At 34.7% G+C, this 22014-nt stretch overlaps 1 protein-coding gene across 1 annotated transcript in view; it reads right to left on the bottom strand.

The window, feature by feature from the left end:
• Eys (eyes shut homolog) overlaps positions 1–22014 on the bottom strand; it is a 1705088-nt gene that overhangs the window by 1135989 nt on the left and 547085 nt on the right.

Genomic DNA, 22014 nt, shown 5'->3' with positions numbered 1-22014 from the left:
GGAAATATCTAAAGACCTTTTTCTGAAAAAAAATTTAAGTATTGACAAATTTATATTGTTAAATAACTTAAAAGGAAAATCATAAAATTGAAACTAACTCTGGCTTCATTGATAAGCACTATCTTTCTTAAAAGGTGAGAGGAAGAAAGGAAGAAAGGAAGGAAGAAAGGAAAAAGAATCACCAAATTTTATAGTTTCAAAGCCCTAGAAATATCATGGTCCTTTTGCATTAATCAATGTTGATAATATCAAAACAGTGAGAGGAAATAGTTGAATAAATGATTCATATCCAGCATCTGAAATTGAACTCTTAAGTAGATACAATAGCCATTGAATTAAACTAAAAAGGTAAGAGGTAAGATGTTTTTAAGCATAACTGACTAGTAAAGTGCTTACTAGTTCATTAAGTCCACTGGATTTTACAGCTGTCTAATTTTTTTAATTGGTAGTGTGCTGAAAGTGACTGACACTATGTAATTTTTGTTCTTTTCCTCCTCCTCCTCCTCCTCCTCCTCCTCCTTCTTCTTCTCTTCTTCTTCTTCTTTCTCCTCCTCCTCCTTCTTCTTCTTCTTTTTTTTTTTTTTTTGAGATGACGTCTTACTCTCTTGTCCAGGCTGGTCTCCAACTCCTAGTTTCAAACAATCCTCCTGTCTTAACCACCCCAGTAGCTTGGTTTACAGGCATGTGCCACAGTGCCTAGTAATTGCTGGGCACTTAAAATTTCTTTGAAAAATATGTTTTCATAAGGTAAATCTTACAACTGAAACAATTCATACTTTTGTGCTATAAAAAAATGCATGCAAAAATATTCCTATGGATACATTATTTTCTTTAAGAATGAGTAAAAAGCCTTGATACTTTTATTTTTCTTCTGAAAAAAATAAATGGACTAATTATTATGGTGCATATCCATTCTAATTTGCCTGGGAAGTCCTGGTTTAACCTGCTGTTCCAGTGTAATTATTTATAGGGCTACTTTTTACTATTACAATTTCTAAGGTGCTATTCTTTGCATCATTGCTTATCTCCTATACACCATTACTGAAATGGCATATTTTTTAAAAAATTAAAATGAAGCTACTATATGGTAAGCACTGTCTTGCTTATCATTTGATGTTGTAAAGATTAAATTAGATTGTAAATGAAAAGTGTGTATTTGTATTTATGTATATATCTATATCCTTTATCTCTGTGTAACTACACTGTGTATGTATGTGAGATGTGTACATTGCCTAACTGCCTACTTTGGTTATTAGGTGCTGTCATAGAATTAAAAAAATTCTTTGTTGCCCTATCAACCAAAATTAATTAAAAGCTTCAACAAAATAGTATTAGTGCATTTATTTTATTTTAAATATCATCACTATAAATATAACAATTTAGTCGGATCATGGGGATCAATAAGCATATTAGGGCAATTTTAGTAGTGGATAAAAGCCATAGAATTAATACTTTCTTAAATTGTAATCATTATCACATCATGAGAACTAGTCCTAAGGGAGGTTGCAAAAATAGGTATTATTCTTTATTGTATTTCTTATAAGTACATAATTTCAACCTGGCTACTTTAAAATCGCTTTGTATGAATAGCCAATAAGGCTTGAATATTATTATATGTGCTGAGCAGTTGTTCCATCCTTTCAAATAACAGGTGGCCAAAAACTTCATGTGGTGGTGTTACAAGGATCAACCCCAGGAAAGCATCTGGCAGTTTGTCAATAGGACTGATGATGCCAAGGCTGAATCTGTGGAGATGAATGGATATTTTGCAGAAAATAAAGTTTCAAGGAACAAAGTCACTACTAGTAACCAACAATCACACCTAAAGGTTCATATATTTGAATTTGCTTTTTTACAGGTCAGAGAAACTAGTCCTTGATAGATTGAAAAACATATTTTATGTGAGAGTTCCAATCTGGTTTTAAGGCTTTACCATGAAATAATTTGAAGATTCAGGGTGATCTGATAGAATTTTTCAAACTTACAGCTAGAAATAGTGACTTCATGGATTAAAAAAAAAAAAAAAGTAAGAAAACACATTTGGCATAACTTCTCAAGCATATGATTTCTAGTAGTAAACACTCGAAAATAGATTTAGTATATGCTTAAAGTACTTAAAGGTTTCCCTACTGAAGAAATCCAAATCTATTTGTGTCAAATACTTTGAACTCCTTTTAAATAGGAAGAACTTTTCAAACCTCAAAATTTTAAAGACTAAAAATTGATACTGGAAAATAAAATATTATTGTTTTAAAGTGAGCAAGATGAATATTCATTAAAAAATTCATTAGCTTCAATAATCTTTATAGATACCTATTTTGAACATAAACCATTCTATGTTTGCCTTCCTATAATTATTGATGTCTTGTAACTAAGTATCTTTCAGGAATATTTGAACATATTTTATATGTAAAAACATAGAAGCTTTCTTGGCTATAAATTTACAAATAGAAATTTAAAAGAATATTGAATTTAAATAGTATTTTCTAACAAATATTTCATTACTCCCAAAAGCGATCAGGAGAATGTTGTTTACCAGATGTTGGGAGGTGGGGTGTTGGGGAGATGTTAGTCAAAGGATACAAACTTTCTGTTAAAACCACTAAGTCAGGAGATCATTTTGCATCACACTTACTGTAGTTAATAACAAATACATCATATATTTGAAAAGTGCTAAAGGGTAAATATTTAGTGTTCTCACCAGAAAAAAATGCTAAATATATGAGATAGTGAATAGGTTAATTAGTCCAATTTAATCATTCCCAATGTATCCATATATCAAAAAATAATAATGTATGCCATAAATATGCATACTTTTTTGAATTTAAAGATAATTAGTTCACTTAGTGCTTCTCACAGCTGTTACTCATATAAAAACAAATTGAAACAACCATGTAGTATCAAAAGAAATAATAAGATTGTGAATAATAAAATAGAATTATTTAAAAAATATTTTTATCTTATTTATTTTTATGTGGTGCTGAGTATTGAACCCAGTGCCTCACATGTGCCAGGCAAGTGCTCTCTCACTGAGCCACAATTCCAACCTAAAGTAGAATTCTTATCATTCCAGAATTCTAACATTCAAAAAACCAGAAAAATGAATAAAAAATAAGGGCTATGTTACAAAATAATTCATTCCTTACCACATTGTTTTATCTACCTGTTCTGCCTGTTGGTCATATCATTGGTGCATTAATAATGCAATAGTAATGATGAATTACTAGATGATCACTATTACAGGTTTATCCCCTGCAGTCTTGGAAAGAAATGTGGGAAACTATTTAGCTCATTTAGAATGGTAACATTTTTTAAAAATATATTTATTACATTGGTAGATATAGAAAGAAGAAAATGGTTTCATGTTGTACTCTGAAGTACATCATGAAAATGTTAAGATGCAAAACCATCCAAGCACATGCACACATGTGGAATGAAAGGATGGAACAGTCTAAACTGATTGTAGGGCAATGTCAAGAATCATAGAAACAATAGCAACAACAGAAAGAGTGAATTCTACACTTGAAGATGTTTATGGTTTTGTAGTTGCTGTTTTTAAGCATGGGAATCAAACTGTTACAGAATAGAAGATGGATTAAAATAGAGAGGCCTTGGTAGCATGAAGATGATTTAGGAAACCATTACTTCATTGATAATAAAATAAGAGACTGTGAAAAGCCAAACAAAGCCAGAATTGAGGTGCATCAGATTTGAGATGAATTTATTTGGGCTTGAGAATATTTGGGAAATGTTTAGCATAAGCAGATGATGCAGATGAAGAAATCACAAGGACACAGCAGATTTTACCTTCAATATTGGAAAGATAATGATGCCACAAAGTAAGAAAGTAATGGCAATGTCAGGAAGGACATAACACTGATGATGCTTAATAGAATAACTTAAATTAACTTAATTGCATGATTTCAGATGCTCTCCTCTATATAATAAGAAAATTAAATATAGAACTTGGTAAAGAAATCAAGACATGCAATCAAAGTTGAAGGGCTAATCTAACTCAAATTACCTGAAATGATTCAACCTGAAATGACTTTATCATTGGTCTTCTTTATAAAATATTAAGTATATTTATGAAGCATAAAGTGGTAACATTCGATAAGGGCATTCTTTTGTATTTTATAAAATTGTAATAATCTTTGAGTAAAAAGGAATTCTACAGGATGAATTTAGTATAAACCTTACATCTGATAGAAAGTAAACTTCTTTTAATAGCTTTAAGGTAAAGAGATTATTGAGCATTTTAATTTAATTTTGGAATATCTGTTTTAATATTAATAGTCTATTATATTGATATGAATATTAATTAATATATTAATATATTAATATAAATAGTATATTCTCTGGCCTATCAAGCTTCATTTTATACATTTTTTTTCCAAAAAAACCTTTAATTTGGAGGGAAATACTATTATTTATGTACATATGAAACTTATGCACCATATTTATACTGGCATAATTCTTTTCTTTTTTTTGAGTTGTCAATGGACCTTTATTTTATTTATTTATATGTGGTGTTGAGAATCGAACTCAGTGCCTCATGCATGCTAGTCAAGTGCTCTACCACTGAGCCACAACTCCAGTCCCAGCATAATTATTTTTTACATTTTTTAAGCAATGTGCAATTTGATATAAACTATGTGGAAAATTCCTTGATATAATTCTCTTTAAATTATGTACATATTTCTAATATTCTACATTATTTAATCTCCTTTGCCATGTAAGAAGACAATTGATCAATAGTCTTTTTCATTGTTGTTGATCTCAAGCTGCTCTCTGAGTCAGCACCTCTGAGAAATCATTCCATGGTTTTTCAAGATTCAGAGTATTCCTCATTTTATAGCAGAAAGCTAAGTCATCAGCCAAGCAGAGGGGAAAAATGCATCAGGTCAGGTCTCCACTATATGCATATTAAAACTAGGAAGTAAATCAATGGAGCTCATGCTGTATTTAGGAAAAAATACAAACTTTATACATGTAAGCCTGTGAGTACAACGAAGCCACTGTATGCTGGTCAGGGAGAGCAGCTGTACATTTTTTGCCATTGTGAAAGTCACGAAAATGAGGCATTTTGTTACTGAGACAGATGATTAGAGTACAGTACAATTTTTTTTCCTAAAGTTACAACAAGCTTAAGAAATTAATCTTTAAATGACTCTTTCAACAATATCCTAAATAAGGCTGAAATGAAACGCTTGCATAAAAGGCTGACTGTAAGACAACATAAAGCTACCATCCTGTGAGTTAGCTGTTGATCTAGGCATATGGCTGCTGCTGTAAAGATGAGAGACATGAACGATTTTATGTTCAACATTGGACACAAGCACTGTGTATATTAAAAATGTATAAGTTGGAAGCAGAGAAAGAGGCAGCTGAGTAAGATTATCCAGTAATCGTTTCCCCACAGACATCATTTGAACAGCTATTCACACAACAAACCACCTTCATAAAAGCAAGCGAAGTTAGGTGAAAGCCATAGTGCCTTATGTTGTAAAAGAGAGAGGAAAAGGAAGAGAAAAGAAAAAGAAATGAAAAGACACATTGGCAAGACAGGAAGGAAAGTGGTTCAACAGCACATCTCTCCCAAATCTAGGCAGTCTAAAGCAATGCCTCCAGTTTGGGTGTACGAAGAAGGAATATAATCCAAGTCTTAGACTTGAATTTCAGCACCAGGTCCATTACAGTGAAACCATGTGCCAGGCAGAGCCTCTCAGTCCTTTCTTTTTGGCCAACATTCATGGATTGAACCAGAGGAAATCTGTTAGCCAGATAGTTGAGTGCCTCCGATAACCCACTCCAACCTCAGGTAGCAGAGAAGGGAGCACAACTCAACCCAATGGGAAATAGGGCACTGAAGCTGGCACATCTTTGTCTTGGATCTTAGTGCCAAATCTGCTTAAGTGAGAACCAACACTAGGCAGGAGCCCCTGTACCCTTTTCCCTACATCCTTGCCAACACTTATTGTTGCTTGTATTCTTGATAAGTGCCATTTTGACTGGAGGGAGATGAAATCTTAGAGTAGTTTTGATTTACATTTGTCTAATACTAGAGACAATGGACATTTTTTCATATGTTTGTTGATCAGTTGTATTTCATCTTCTGTGAAGTGTCTGCTCAGTTCCTTGGCACACTTATTGATTGAGTTATTTGGTTTTTTGGTATTAAGTTTTTTGAGTTCTTTATATATCCTGGAGATTAGTGTTCTATATGATGTGCATGTGTTAAAGATTTTCTCCCATTCTCTAGGCTCTCTCTTCATGTTATTGATTGTTTCCTTTTCAGAAAAGAAGTTTTTTAGTTTGAATACATCCCATTTATTGATTCTTGATATTACTTCTCGTGCTGTATGAGACTGGTTCAAGAGGTCAGTTCCTAAGCTGATGTGGTGGACAATTGGTTCTAGTTTTTCCTCCACTAAGCACAGTGTCTCTGTTCTAGTGCCTAAGTCCTTGATTCACTTTGAGTTGATTTTTGTGCAGGGTGAGACATAGAGGTTTAATTTCATTTTGCTACATGGATTTCCAGTTTTCCCAGCACCGTTTGTTGAAGAGGTTCTTGTTTCTCCAATGTATGCTTTTGGTGCCTTTGTCTAGTATGAGATAATTATATTTACGTGGGCTTGTCTCTGTGTCTTCTGTTCTGTACCATTGGTCTACCTGTCAATTTTGGTGCCAGTATTATGCTGTTTTTATTACTATTACTCTGTAGTATAGTTTAAGATCTGATGCTTTATTCCTCCTGCTTCACTCTTTTTCCTAAGAATTGCTTTGGCTATTCTGGGTCTCCTATTTTTCCAAATGAATTTCATGACTGCTTTTTCTAGTTCTATCAAGAATATCATTGAGATTTTAATATGAATTGCTTTAACTCTGTATAACATTTTTAGTAGTATGGCCTTTTTGACAATATTAATTCAGCCTATCCAAGAGCATGGGAGATCTTTCCATCATCTAAGGTCTTCTTCAGTTTCTTTCTTTTGTGTTCCATAGTTTTCAGTGTAGAGGTATTTCACCTCTTTTATCAGGTTGATTCCTAATTTTTTTTTTTTTTGAGGCTATTGTGAATAGGGTAGTTTTCCTACTTTTTCTTTCAGAGAATTCATCACTGATGTATATAAATGCATTTGATTTATGGGTGTTGATTTGATGTTCTGCTACTTTGCTGAATTCATTTATTAGCTCTAGGAGTATTCTGGTGGAATTTTTTGGATCTTCTAAATATAGAATCATGTTGTTGGCAAATAGTGATATTTTGGGTTCTTCTTTTCCTATTTGTATCCCTTTAATTTCTTTCATCTCTCTAATTTCTCTGGCTATAGTTTCTAAGACTATGTTGAACAGAAGGGTTGAAAGAGGGCATCCCTGTCTTGTTCCAGTTCTTGGAGGGAATCCTTTCAATTTTTCTCCATTTAGAATGATGTTGGCCTTGGGCTTAGTGTAGATTGTTTTTACAATGTTGAGGTATGTTCCTACTATTCCTAATTTTTCTAGGGAGGTAGAGTTTAAATTAAAAGTCATAAAAAGAAACAAGGAAGATCATCATATATGATAATAGGACCAAATCAGCAAGATAAAGTAATAATTCTGAATATATATATATGTATATATATATATATATATACCCTAAATCTGAGCACCCAAATGTTCAAACCAAAAATTAATAACCCCAAAGGGAGATGTAGACTCCAGTGTTATAATGGGAGACCACTTACCACATCATCCCCAGCAAGAGAAAGATCATCCAGACAGAATATTGTTAAAAGAAATAGCAGCCACATTATACCCTAGAACAAAGAGACCTTAAAGACATCTATGGAATGTCAATCCAATAGCTGCAGAATGCATATTCTTCTCATAAGCACTTGAAACATTTTCAGGATAGATCATATGATAAGTTATAAAATGTCTCAATAAATTTATTAAAAATTGAAATCATATTGAATATTTTTTCTGATCATAATTCATTAAAACTAGAAATCTGTATAAGAAAAACTCTTAGTTTTTAAAGTATAAGAAATTCAGCAATGTATGGTCATGAAGAAAATTTTTAATTTTTTCAAAACAATAGACCAAAACATGTGAGAAACAGTCAAAGCAGTAATAAGAGTGAAGTTTATACCAATCAACAACTACATCAAATGAGGAGTTATGCTCCATTTCTGTATAATGTATCAAAATGTATTCTACTGTCATATATAACCAATTAGAATAAATTTAAAAAATTAAAAAAAAACTACATCAATAACAAAAGAGATCACAAATAAACAACCTGTCACTGAATCTCAAGGAATGGGAAAAAAAAAAAAAAAAAAACCCAGAATAAAATCCAACCAAAAATTAGTAGAAGAAAAAAAAAATAAAGATAAAAACAAAAATAAATAAGCACAAAAATAAAACACACAAAAGATGAAGAATTGATCCTGTGAGAACAAAATTTACAAATGCTTAGCTAGACTAAAAACTTAAAAGGAAAAGAACATTCTAAATAAAAACAGAGAAGGGAGAAATACAACTGACACCACAGATTAAAAGGACCATTGGAGGTAATTATAAACAACTGTACACCAAAATTTGGATAACCAAGAAGAAATTAATAAATTTCTGGACACATAGACCTTTCCAAGTATGAATCATAAAAAGGTAGAAAGCCTGAACACAACAATAACAATTTATGAGACTGAATCAGTAATAAAGAATCTCTCATCAAAGAAATTCCGGAACCAGACAGCATCACTGCTGAGTTACTTTCCAGAAGAAATATTATCAATTCTTCTTAAATTATTCCAAAAATTAAAGAGGAGGGAATTCTTCCAAACCCATTCTTCAAGGTCAACATTAGCTTGATACCAAACTAGTCAAGGACACAAAGAAATAAGTAAACAAAAAATAAATATATTTTAATACATGTGATGAATACAGTTGGAAAAATCCTCAATAAGATATTAGCAAACAGTATCCAATACAAAGATCATTCTCCATAATCAGATGGGATTCATCTAACCAACGCAAGAATGCTAAACATATGTAAATCAGTAAACATGATACACATATAAATAGTCTGTCTAACATAACCACATGATCATCTCAAATTATGCAGAAAAGGTATTTGATGAAATTCAACATCCCTTCATTGTCAAAATGCTAAACAATTTAAGCACAGAAGGAATGTTTCTGTTATAGTTTGTATCTGAAATGTCCTTCAAATGCTTGTGTATGAAAACTTGGTACCCAACTAGTAGTGCTATTGTGGATTAGTGGTGGTGGAAACATTAGGAAGTGGTGCCTAGTTGGAGAAAGTAAGTTATGGGGGCAATGGCCTTGAAGGGTATATTGTTTCTCTGTCTCCTTCCCCTCTCTGTCTCTGCCTGTTCCTCTCTCTGCCTCTGTCTCTCTCTCTCTCTCTCTCTTACTCTCCATGTTTCTTTGCTTCTTGACCACCCTGAGGTGAGCAGCATTCCTCCTCCATGCCTTTATCCATTGATGTTTGGTCTCAACCCATTCCCAAAGTACGGGGGCAAAGTTATGATGGTCTATAACCTGAAACAATGAGACTAAATGAGACTAAATGAGTCATCTCTCTTTTAAGTTGACTTTTAAAGATATTTATTATAGCAATAGAAAGTTGACTGACATGGTATCTTTTTTTTTTTTTTTTTTTTTTGTGGTACTGGGGATCGAACTCAGGGCCTTGTGCTTGCAAGGCAAGCACTCTACCAGCTGAGCTATCTCCCCAGCCCCTGACATAGTATCTTAACATTATAAAGGTCATATATAATAAGGCTATAGCTAACATTAATACTTAGTGGGGAAATGCAAAACGCTTTCTGTCCAAGGTTTGCAATAGGAAAAAAGATGCCCACTTTCGTTGCTTTTATTCAACAAGTACTGGAAGTCCTAGCCAGAACAATCATTCAAGGGAAAGAAACAAAGTGCATCTAAATTGGAAAAATAGAGGTCAAACTGTCACTGTAGATGACATGATCCTATATGTAGAAAAACTCAAAGCCTCTATCAAAAGACTACAGATATATTCCATGTTTGTATAAATATATCAAAATAGATTCTACTGCCATGTACAACTAAAAAGAATAAACAAAAACCCTATTAGACCTAATAATTTTTTTAAAGTTGCAATAAAAAATTCACATACAATAATAACTAACATTGGATGCACCAATAACCAATCACATGAAATAAAAACTAAGAAAGCAATCCTGCTAAAAATGTCTCCAAAAATAATCAGGAATAAATTTAATAAAATATGTAAATGAGCTAGATAATGAAAATTATAAAACATTGATAAAAGAAAGAAATTAAAGGGAACATAAAGCAATTGAGACACCTCCCTTATTCATGGATTGGAACAAGAATCAATGGTTTTAAATGTATTGTACCCAAATAATCTACAGATTCTATGCAATCCCTATCAAAATACAAATAGTATTCTCTGTAAAACTGGAAAAAATCCTAAAATTTGTGTGGAACCACAAAAACACTTAATAGCCAGAGGGGTCTTGTGCAAAAAAGAACAAAACAGGAGGTGGTACACTATCTGACTTTAAAATATACTATAAAGGCATAGTAATCAAAGCAGCATGTTATTAGCATAAGCACAGATACGGAGACCAATCGAAAAGAATAGAGTGTCTGCAAGTGAACCCAAACATCCACAGTCTGCTTTCATTGACAAAGGTGCTAAAAACATGCCCTGGAGAAAGGACAGTCTTTCTGATAAATGGTAATGATAAGATTCAATATCTATATACAGGAGAATGAAAACTAACCTCTTTTTTCTCAAGAAAAATCAACTCAAGAAAACAACCTTATAAAAAAATGGGTTTTAGACCTAAAAACTTATTAAAAGGCAACAAACAAATGGCTACCAGTTACATGAAAAATGCTCAGCATTATTAATCAACAAAAATGCAAACCAAAATCTCAATTATATATTACCTTGTTCCAGGAAGAATGCTTATTTCCAAAGGCCTAATGATTGAACTGCTGATGAAGATGTGAGAATGTAAATTAGCAAAATCATCATGGAAAATAGTATGAAAGCTCTTAAAATTAGAAACAGAATTACCATATGACTCAGCAATTCCATGACTGGGCGTACATTCAAAGGAGATGAAGGCGTGTGTTGGAGAAAGAACTTCTCTTTCATGTTCATTGGAGAACTACTCACAACAGCCAAGAAATGGAAACAACCTAAGTGTCCATCAAGTGATGAATGAATAAAGAACATGTAATATATTCATAATGGAATACTATTTGGCCATAAATAAAGAATGAAATCCCATAATTTGTGGCAACATGTATAGAATGGGAGATCATTACGTTAAGTGAAAAAAGGCACGGAAAAGCATTTTCTGTACAATCACATATACATACAATAAAAATTATCTCATAGAAGCTGTACAGGTATCAGTGAAAAATTACTTTATAAATCAGGAAAAAAACAAAATATTTAATTTATCATCTGTAACATCTTCCATCTCAAATTCCATTCTTTTTTTTTTATATATGTGTGTGTGGCTTTAAGTATAAACACAGAAATATGATGATGTGTCATGTTTCCTGATCCAGTGTTATTTATCTCACTTGGTTTTTCATCAAGGGAGGGATTCTTTGGGCTAGTCAATATAAGTTGGTTTTAACTAAATATAATATCTTACATATTTAGGTGAATTCTTAATTGCATTTATTTTACTACTTAAATTTTAGTTAATTACATGTATGCATGTGTATAAACATGTATATTCATATGGTATACCCATGCTGTATTCAGAATGTACTTGAAAATGACAGTCTTTCAAATACAGTATATATGTGTATTCATATATATGTGTGAGTGTGTGTGCGTGTGTGTGTGTTCTCCATAATATTTTGTTTCAAGTATAGTTTAAGTAGGAGGCACTCTTAGAATATATACAAGATACAGAATGTTGCTTAGTGGAATGAAAGTACTAAAATGTAGAACTTAAGCAAATTTATGAACATTATGTCAAATAAGTTGTAAATCTATGGCGTGTCCAAGTTTTTATAAGCAGAAATATAATATCTCCAAGTTTAATAAACATCACAGTTTAAGTCACAAAGAATATCAACTGAGCTAGCAAAAGTTAAAGAATTTTTAGACATTTAGAGGTGTATTAAAAGCAAGAAATACAATAAATCTTTGTGTTTTTTTTGTTGGACCTGTCATTATAATAAAATCTATTAGCGGTAATATATATTAGAAATACATACTCAATTACTAATCATATGCCCTTAGTTCTAAGCTATGTGCATAAAATATAAACAATTATAAAAATTTTACACAAATTTGGCTATCCAATATTAAATTATATGAAAATGCTTATGAAGAAAGTTAACATATTGTTATTTTTTTTTATTTATTTATTTTTTTTACGTTTACATAGGGTAATGATGTTTATTATATTTTTCCCCTCCCCCCACCCCTCCCACCCCTCCCACCCCTCTTTTCCCTCTACACAGTCCTTCTTTCCTTCATTCTTACTGCTCTCCTTAGCCTAACTCTAAACCTAACCCTAAACCTAATGCTAGCCCCTCCCACCCCCCATTATATGTCCTCATCCGCTTATCAGTGAGATCATTTGTCCTTTAGTTTTTTGAGATTGGCTTATCTCACTTAGCATGATATTCTCCAATTTCGACCATTTGCCTACAAATGCCATAATTTTATCATTCTTCATTGCGGAGTAATATTCCATTGTATAAATATGCCACAGTTTCTTTATCCATTCATCAACTGAAGGGCATCTAGGTTGGTTCCACAATCTGGCTATGGTGAATTGAGCAGCAATGAACATTGATGTGGCTGTATCTCTGTAGTATGCTGATTTTAAGTCCTTTGGGTATAGGCCAAGGAGTGGGATAGCTGGGTCAAATGGTGTTTCCATTCCAAGCTTTCTGAGGAATCTCCACACTGCTTTCCAGAGTGGTTGCACTAATTTGCAACCCCACCAGCAATGTATGAGTGTTCCTTTTTCACCACATCCTCGCCAACACCTATTGTTGCTTGTATTCTTGATAATCGCCATTCTAATTGGGGTGAGATGAAATCTTAGGGTGGTTTTGATTTGCATTTCCCTTATTACTAGGGATGTTGAACATTTTTTCATATATCTGGTGATTACTTGCACATCTTCTTCTGTGAAGTGTCTGTTCATTTCCTTAGCCCATTTGTTGATTGGATTATTTGTATTCTTCGTGTAGAGTTTTTTGAGTTCTTTATAGATTCTGGAAATTAGCGCTCTATCTGAGGTATGGTTGGCAAAGATATTCTCCCACTCTGTAGGCTCTCTCTTCACATTTCTGATAGTTTCCTTTGCTGACAGAAAGCTTTTTAGTTTGAATCTATCCCAGTTGTTTATTCTTGCTTTTATTTCTTGTGCTATGGGAGTCCTGTTAAGGAAATCTGATCCTGAGCCAACAAGTTGAAGATTTGGACCTACTTTTTCTTCTATAAGATGCAGGGTCTCTGGTCTGATTCCGAGGTCCTTGATCCATTTTGAGTTGAGTTTTGTGTAGGGTGAGAGATAGGGGTTTAGTTTCATTCTATTGCATATAGTTTTCCAGTTTTCCCAGCACCATTTGTTGAAGAGGCTATCTTTTCTCCATTGCATATTGTTGGAACCTTTGTGTAGTATGAGAAAATTGTATTTATTTGGGTTTGTGTCCATGTCCTCTATTCTGTACCATTGATCTACCTGTCTATTTTGGTACCAATACCATGCCGTTTTTGTTACTATTGCTTTGTAGTAGAGTTGAAGATCTGGTATTGCAATACCCCCTGCTTCGCTCTTGCTACTGAGGATTGCTTTAGCTATTCTAGGTTTTTTATTCTTCCAGATGAATTTCATAATTGCTTGCTCTATTTCTGCGTGGTACATCATTGGGATTTTAATTGGAATTGCATTGAATCTGTATAGAACTTTAGGTAGTATAGCCATTTTGACGATATTAATTCTGCCTATCCAGGAACATGGGAGATCTTTCCATCTTCTAAGGTTTTCTTGAATTTCTTTCTTTAGTGTTCTGTAGTTCTCATTGTAGAGGTCTTTCACCTCTTTTGTGAGATTGATTCCCAAGTATTTTATTTTCTTCGATGCTATTGTGAATGGGGTAGTTTTCCTAATTTCTCTTTCTGAAGATTCATCACTTATGTATAAAAATGCATTGGATTTATGAGCATTGATCTTGTAACCTGCTACTTTACTGAATTCACTTATGAGTTCTAAAAGTTTTCTGGTGGAATTTCCAGGTTCCTCTAAATATATAATCATGTCATCAGCGAACAGGGATAGTTTGAGTTCTTCTTTTCCTATTCGTATCCCTTTAATTTCTTTGGTTTGTCTGATTGCTCTGGCTAGAGTCTCAAGGACGATGTTGAATAGAAGCGGTGAAAGAGGGCATCCCTGCCTTGTTCCAGTTTTTAGGGGGAACGCTTTCAGTTTTTCACCATTTAGAATGATATTAGCCATGGGCTTAGCGTAGATGGCCTTTATAATGTTTAGGAATGTTCCCATTACCCCAATTTTTTCTAGTGTTTTGAGCATGAAGGGATGCTGTATTTTATCAAATGCTTTTTCTGCATCTATTGAAATAATCATGTGATTCTTAACTTTAAGTCTGTTGATATGGTGAATGACATTTATTGATTTCCGAATGTTGAACCAACCTTGCATCCCTGGGATAAAACCCACTTGATCGTGGTGCACTATCTTTTTAATATATATTTGTATGCGATTTGCTAAAATTTTGTTGAGAATTTTTGCATCGATGTTCATTAAGGATATTGGTCTGAAATTTTCTTTCCTTGATGTGTCTCTGTCTGGTTTAGGTATCAGGGTGATATTGGCTTCATAGAACGAGTTTAGGAGGGTTCCCTCCTCTTCTATTTCATGGAATAGTTTGAGGAGTATTGGAATGAGCTCTTCTTTAAAGGTTTTATAGAACTCGGCTGAGAACCCATCTGGTCCTGGACTTTTCTTTGTTGGTAGGCTTTTGATGACCTCTTCTATTTCATTGCTTGAAATTGGTTTATTTAAGTTGTGTATGTCCTCCTCGTTCAGTTTAGGTAGTTCATATGTCTCTAGAAATTTGTTGATGTCTTCAAGGTTTTCTGTTTTGTTGGAGTATAGATTTTCGAAATAGCTTCTAATTATGTTTTGTATTTCACTCGTGTCTGTTGTGATGTTTCCTTGTTCATTCCGAATTTTAGTAATTTGAGTTTTCTCCCTCTTTCTCTTTGTTAGTGTGGCTAAGGGTTTATCAATTTTATTTATTTTTTCAAAGAACCAACTATTTATTTTATTAATTTTTCCGATTGTTTCTTTTGTTTCGATTTCGTTGATTTCGGCTCTGATTTTAACTATTTCCTGTCTTCTACTACTTTTGGTATTGGTCTGCTCTTCTTTTTCTAGTGCTTTGAGCTGTAGTGTTAACTCGTTTATTTGTTGATTTCTACTTCTTTTTTTGAATGCACCCCATGAAATAAATCTTCCTCTAAGTACTGCTTTCATAGTGTCCCAGAGATTTTGATATGATGTGTCTTTGTTCTCGTTTACTTCTAAGAATTTTTTTATTTCCCTCCTGATGTCTTCTGTTATCCATTCATCATATAATAGTGTATTATTTAGTCTCCAGGTATTGGAGAAGTTTCTGTTTTTTATTCTGTCATTTATTTCTAATTTCAATCCATTATGATCTGATAGAGTACAAGGTAGTATCTCTATCTTCTTGTATTTACTAACAGTAGCTTTGTGGCATAAAATATGGTCTATTTTAGAGAAGGATCCATGTGCTGCTGAGAAGAAAGTGTATTCATTCTTTGTTGGATGGTATATTCTATATATGTCCGTTAAGTCTAAATTGCTGATTGTGTTGTTGAGATCTATAGTTTCTTTATTCAATTTTTGTTTGGACGATCTATCCAGTGGTGAGAGAGGTGTGTTAAAATCGCCTAGTATTATTGTGTTGTGGTCTATTTGATTTCTGGAATTGAGAAGGATTTGTTTGACGTACGTGGATGAGCCAATGTTCGGGGCATAGATATTTATGATTGTTATGTCTTGCTGATTTATGCTTCCCTTAAGCAGCATGTAATGTCCTTCTTTATCCCTTCTGACTAGTTTTGGTTTGAAGTCCACATTATGTGAGATGAGGATGGATACTCCAGCTTTTTTGCTGTGTCCGTGTGCATGGTATGTTTGTCCCCATCCTTTCACCTTTAGTCTATGGGTGTCTCTTTCTATGAGATGAGTCTCTTGCAGGCAGCATATTGTTGGATTTTTCTTTTTAATCCAATCTGCCAGTCTGTGTCTTTTGATTGATGAATTCAGGCCATTAACATTCAGGGTTATTATTGTGATATGATTTGTATTCCCAGTCAATTGACTCATATTTGTTTTTGACATGATTTGGTTTCTCCTTTATTTGTCTATTCCTTTAGGCTAGCGCCTCCTATTGCTGATTTGCATCGTTGTTTTTCATCTCTTCCTCATGGAATATTTTGCTGAGAATGTTCTGTAATGCTGGCTTTCTTTTTGTAAATTCCTTTAGCTTTTGTTTATCATGGAAGGATCTTATTTCATCGTCAAATTTGAAGGTAAGTTTTGCTGGGTATAAGATTCTTGGTTGGCATCCATTTTCTTTCAGGGCTTGGTATATGTTGTTCCAGGCTCTTCTAGCTTTTAGGGTCTGGATTGAAAAATCTGCTGATATTCTTATTGGTTTCCCTCTGAATGTAATTTGATTCTTTTCTCTCGTGGCCTTTAAAATTCTGTCTTTATTTTGTATGTTAGGTATTTTCATAATAATGTGCCTTGGTGTGGGTCTGTTGTAATTTTGTATGTTTGGAGTTCTATAAGCCTCTTGTACTTGGTTTTCCATTTCATTCTTCAGATTTGGGGAATTTTCTGTTATTATTTCATTGAATAGATTGTTCATTCCTTTGGTTTGTTTCTCTAAGCCTTCCTCAATCCCAATAATTCTCAAATTTGGCCTTTTCATGATATCCCATAGTTCTTGGAGATTCTGTTCATGATTTCTTACCATCTTCTCTGTTTGTTCCACTTTGTTTTCAAGGTTAAATATTTTGTCTTCAATGTCTGAGGTTCTGTCTTCCAGGTGTTCTATCCTATTGGTTATGCTTTCTATGGAGTTTTTAACTTGGTTTATTGTTTCCTTCATTTCAAGGATTTCAGTTTGGTTTTTTTTCAGTATCTCTAACTCTTTATTGAAATGATCTCTTGCTTCCCGTATTTGGTCTTTTACCTGTTGATTGGTGCGATCATTTAATGCCTGCATTTGCTCTTTCATCTCCTCCTTCAATGCCTGCATTTGCTCTTTCATCTCCTCATTAGCTTCCCTGATCGTTTTAATTACGTACATTCTGAACTCCCTTTCTGACATTTCTTCTGCTGTGCTGTCATTGGGTTTTATTGATGTAGTATCTAGGTTTGTTTGGGACATTTTCTTCCCTTGTTTTCTCATAATGGTCAGTTGTCAGTGGGACCCTGAGATATTGCAGTTTTCCACTATTGGCTTATAGTGTCCCAGTAGATTTCCAGTGTATCACCTCCCAGCCTTCAGTAGCCTGATGTCTTGGAGGAATCTGATAAAGCAGCTCATTCGAAGAATACTGCCCCTAGCCCCCTACTGGTTCCACGTTTTGGAACTGGCTCTGTGCGGAAATGCTCTCACTGTGGGCCTGCACCGTGCAGCTGGCCGTGTGGGAAGAGCCCACTGCCGGAGTGTGGAAGACTACCTTGGGAAGACTCAAGCTGCCCTGCCCGGCTCTGCTAAGCCACCTCTATCTGGGCCTGCCACCCGGGCTGAGCTTTACCCAGTGGGCAGACTCACCCGTGGCTCCACTTCAGTCCGAGTCTCTCAATGCCTCCCCTTCTTAACTCCTGGGTTGTGGAGCGACCGGGGGTGCAGTCTCCCTCAAGGCCGCCATCTTGGATCGCCCCGTGAAGAGAGCCCGCAGCCGGAGTGGGCAGAGCCGCCTGAAGAGGTCTCCGGCTGCCCTGCCCTTATCCCTGAGGCTGATTGCAGATCGAGGCTCTCCGCTGGTTCTTTGCAGGAGTACACTGCACTGCAGCAGCTCCGGGACTCGGAGCGTGCTCTGTTCAGACAGGCTCTCACTAGCGGGCCAGTTCCGTTCCGAGAACCTGGAGAAGCTGGCTGTGTGGGCGGGGCCCACCGCCGGAGTGCGCAGGACTGCCTGTGGATGACTCTAGCTGCCCTGCCCGGCTCCGATAAGCCACCTCTATCTGGGCCTGCCACCCGGGCCGAGCTTTACCCAGTGGGCAGACTCACCCGTGGCTCCACTTCAGTCCGAGTCTCTCAATGCCTCCCCTTCTTAACTCCTGGGTTCTGGAGCGACCGGGGGTGCAGTCTCCCTCTAGGCCGCCATCTTGGATCGCCCCGTGAAGAGAGCCCGCAGCCGGAGTGGGCAGTGCCGCCTGAAGAGGTCTCCTGCTGCCCTGCCCTTATCCCTGAGGCTGACTGCAGATCGAGGCTCTCCGCTGGTTCTTTGCAGGAGTACACTGCACTGCAGGGGCTCCGGGACTCGGAGCGTGCTCTGTTCAGACAGGCTCTCACTAGCGGGGCAACATATTGTTATTACACATATAGAAGTTATTATGGACCCATCATTTTATTAGAATGCAAGATTGTGAAACATTTCTGTTTTAAAAAAGTTTGCATACCATCCACATCAAATTTCACCTATTTAAAATGGAGGTATGAAACCATAGAAATACATAAGGATAATCAAGATGAGGAAGAATGAAAAGATGAAAAGTAGGAGAAGTAGAAAATCTCTTGCAATACTGTCACTCATTGCCAAGTGTGGTGGTGCATGCCTGTAATCCCAGCGACTCGGGAGGCTGAAGCAGGAGGATTGGGAGTTCGAATCCAGCCTCAGCAACTTAGCAAGGGACACTCTGTCTCTAATAAAATATAAAAAAGGGCTGGAGATATTAGCTATGTGGCTTAAACTCACCCAGTTCAATCTCTGGTACAAAAAAAAAAAAAAAAAAAAAAAAAAAAAAAAAATTGTCACTTGGGTTACCTGCCCCACAAGGTTTGTATGAAGAGTTTTTATACTGATGATCATGTTTCCTGACAAGGCTTTCAGGAAATTTTGCAAGTTGATCCAGGGCCCTTATGATATTCAAACAGTCTTAAAATAATCTCTAAGCAATAATTTTTAATTCATGGGAGTGAATGATATATTCAAAACAGAGATTTCTTGTAAAATATGGAGCAAAGTCAACAGTGCCACTCTCTCTGAATGTGTCCAATGTGACAAGGAGGATTAGAAACAGACAATGAAACCTCATTTTCCTTGAAACAGCTACCAATACTCCAAACCCAGAACACAAAAATGACATGTTACATAGTAAAAGGGAATAAGATCCAAGTAAATATGACCAGCAAGAGAAATCCAGAAGTGGAACAGAGTACAGTTCCCAGTGGGGGATTATGAAAATCCCTCATTTAAAATACATATAGGGGCAAATTTTCCATCACAGAGAATGAGGGTCAGAGAGAAGAAATTAGGAAATCAGGAAATTCAGAGATGTGTGACCTTCAGGACTAATGAAGTAAAGTAAACAGTCCTGGAGATACTACTTTGTAATGGTGAGGTGAAAAAGGGGAAACATTCCTCTGTTTCTCAGTCTCTTCCTCTTCCCCATTTTTTCTCTCTAAGACAAACACATACATATGATTTAAAAACCAATACCTTTTAAAGAAAATGTGGTATATATACCCAATGGAATATTACTCAGTCATAAAAAAGAAGGACTTTTATGACTTTTGCCAGTAAATGGATGGATCTGGTGACTATCATGATAAGCAAAATAAGTCAATCCTAAAAAACAAAGGTTGAATGTTTTCTTTGATATGCAGATGCTAACACATAGCAAAGTATGGGAAGGAAGAATAGAAATTCAGTGGATTTGACAAGGGGAATGCAGGAAAGGGAGTGGGAAAATAAATAGATAAGTAAGTAAGTAAATAAAAATTTATACTGAAAAAAATTTAAAAAGAAAATATAAAGCAATATTATGTATCAGTTTACTCATAGCTATGGAAACTTCTGCTTGTTGATCTTCAACAAGGACATTGTCTTAACTCACACATGTTCCCATTATATTCAGGAGATTAAAAATTCACTTTACTCAATGTTAAGTAAATCTCAAAAGTAATCTGCGCAAAATAGACTTATATTTTTATTGGGGTTTATATGTATATGGAACAATTAAATGAATATAAAAAGAGAAACATCACATACAAGCATTAACAAAGAGATTAATATTACAAACTATAGAACTTTAAGAAACATGAAAAGCTTATATAAATATAAACACTATCCCCTTCTTTTACTGTTTGTGTGTGTGTGTGCGCACGCGTGCGTATGTGGTGATGGGGATGGAACACAGGGCCTTGCACATGCCAGGTAAGTGCTCTACCATTGAACTACATGCCCAGTTCCTTTTATTTTATCTTGAGAACTGATCTTGCAACGTTACTCAGGCTGGCCTATAACTTTTGATCCTCCTTAGTCTCTTAAACAGCTGGGTCAATATTACCTTTTTACAGAAAAATCTTTAAGCAGACTTAGAGGACTCAGGGAAAAATCTAAATAAAATGAGAGGAAATATAATGGCAGAATTCCAGAAAAAAAAATTGAGGTTAAAACTAAATTTATTATAAAAACATAGGTTTCATGGAAAGTTTAATAATAATAGTAAATGAAATTGAAAATGCAGGTTTATAAAATATAAGCTTGACAATAACCCATCTAATAGTAACAAAAGTAAAGTTTCTTTTAAAATAATGGAAACAAACTATTAGATTTGTAAAGAGGCAAAAAGTAGGAAATTATCATCCAAGACAGCTTTCCCCAAAATAAAGACAAATATAGAGACTGGAATGGCAGAGAAGGTTTTGCTACCCAAAATACAAAGAATAATATCGCTAAATGTTAATCAACAATGAAAGTTCATGGGGTAAAATTATTACACTTCAAAAACAAAAGGAAAAAAAATTAAAACTGTGTTCATAGAAAACAAAGTTAAATCTACCCATCAAGTGCAAAAGATCAGCCAGTCTCACTCTAACAACATTCAAGGCAAGAAGACCATAAAATAGTGGCCACAAATTCTTTAAAAGAAAGTGGCACTTAAGAATTTCATATCTATAAAAGGAGAACTGTAACTGATATAAGCAAATAGTTTTAGTATGCAAAGACTCAGAAATTATACATCACATTTTTAAAAATTTTTATTTTTGTTTTAGCATTTTTTGCTGCTATGACTAAAAGGCTCAACCAACACAACTGTAGAGGAGGAAAAGTTTATTTGGGGGCTCACAAGTTCAGAATTCTTAGTCCATCAATAGCCAGCTTCATTCCTCAAGGCTTGAGGTGAGGCAGAGCATCATGGTGGAAGAGTGTGGTAGAGGGAAGCAGTTCACATCATGATTAAGAAGTAGAGAAAGAGATCTCTATTTGCCAAGTATAAATATACACCAAAACCACACCACTGATGATCCACCTCCTCCAGCCACACCCTACCTGCCCTCAATTACCACTCAATTAATACCATCAGGTGATTAATTGACTGTTTGGGTTAACACCCTCACAACCCAATCATTTCTCCTCTAAACCTTGCATTGTCTCCCACATGAGGTTTTGTGGGACACCCCACATAAAAACAAAACAATTTTGTAATTTTATTTTAATTAACAAATAATAATTGTATATGTTATATATTCCTAGAGTACATGGTGATTTTCTGATATATGCTTATTTCTGGGTACCATTGGTAGAAGATTTTCTGTGGTCAAATATGCTATGAATTAAGATATATAGTTAAGAAAATATAGCAATGAGCATTTCATTTATTTAAATATTAATCTAAGATTAACATAAATAGGAATAATAATACTAAAACAAAT

This window comes from Sciurus carolinensis, chromosome 7, assembly GCF_902686445.1.
Source record: "Sciurus carolinensis chromosome 7, mSciCar1.2, whole genome shotgun sequence".
In the NCBI taxonomy this organism is placed as follows: domain Eukaryota; kingdom Metazoa; phylum Chordata; class Mammalia; order Rodentia; family Sciuridae; genus Sciurus; species Sciurus carolinensis.
This window is presented reverse-complemented; position numbering and strand designations above follow the sequence as displayed.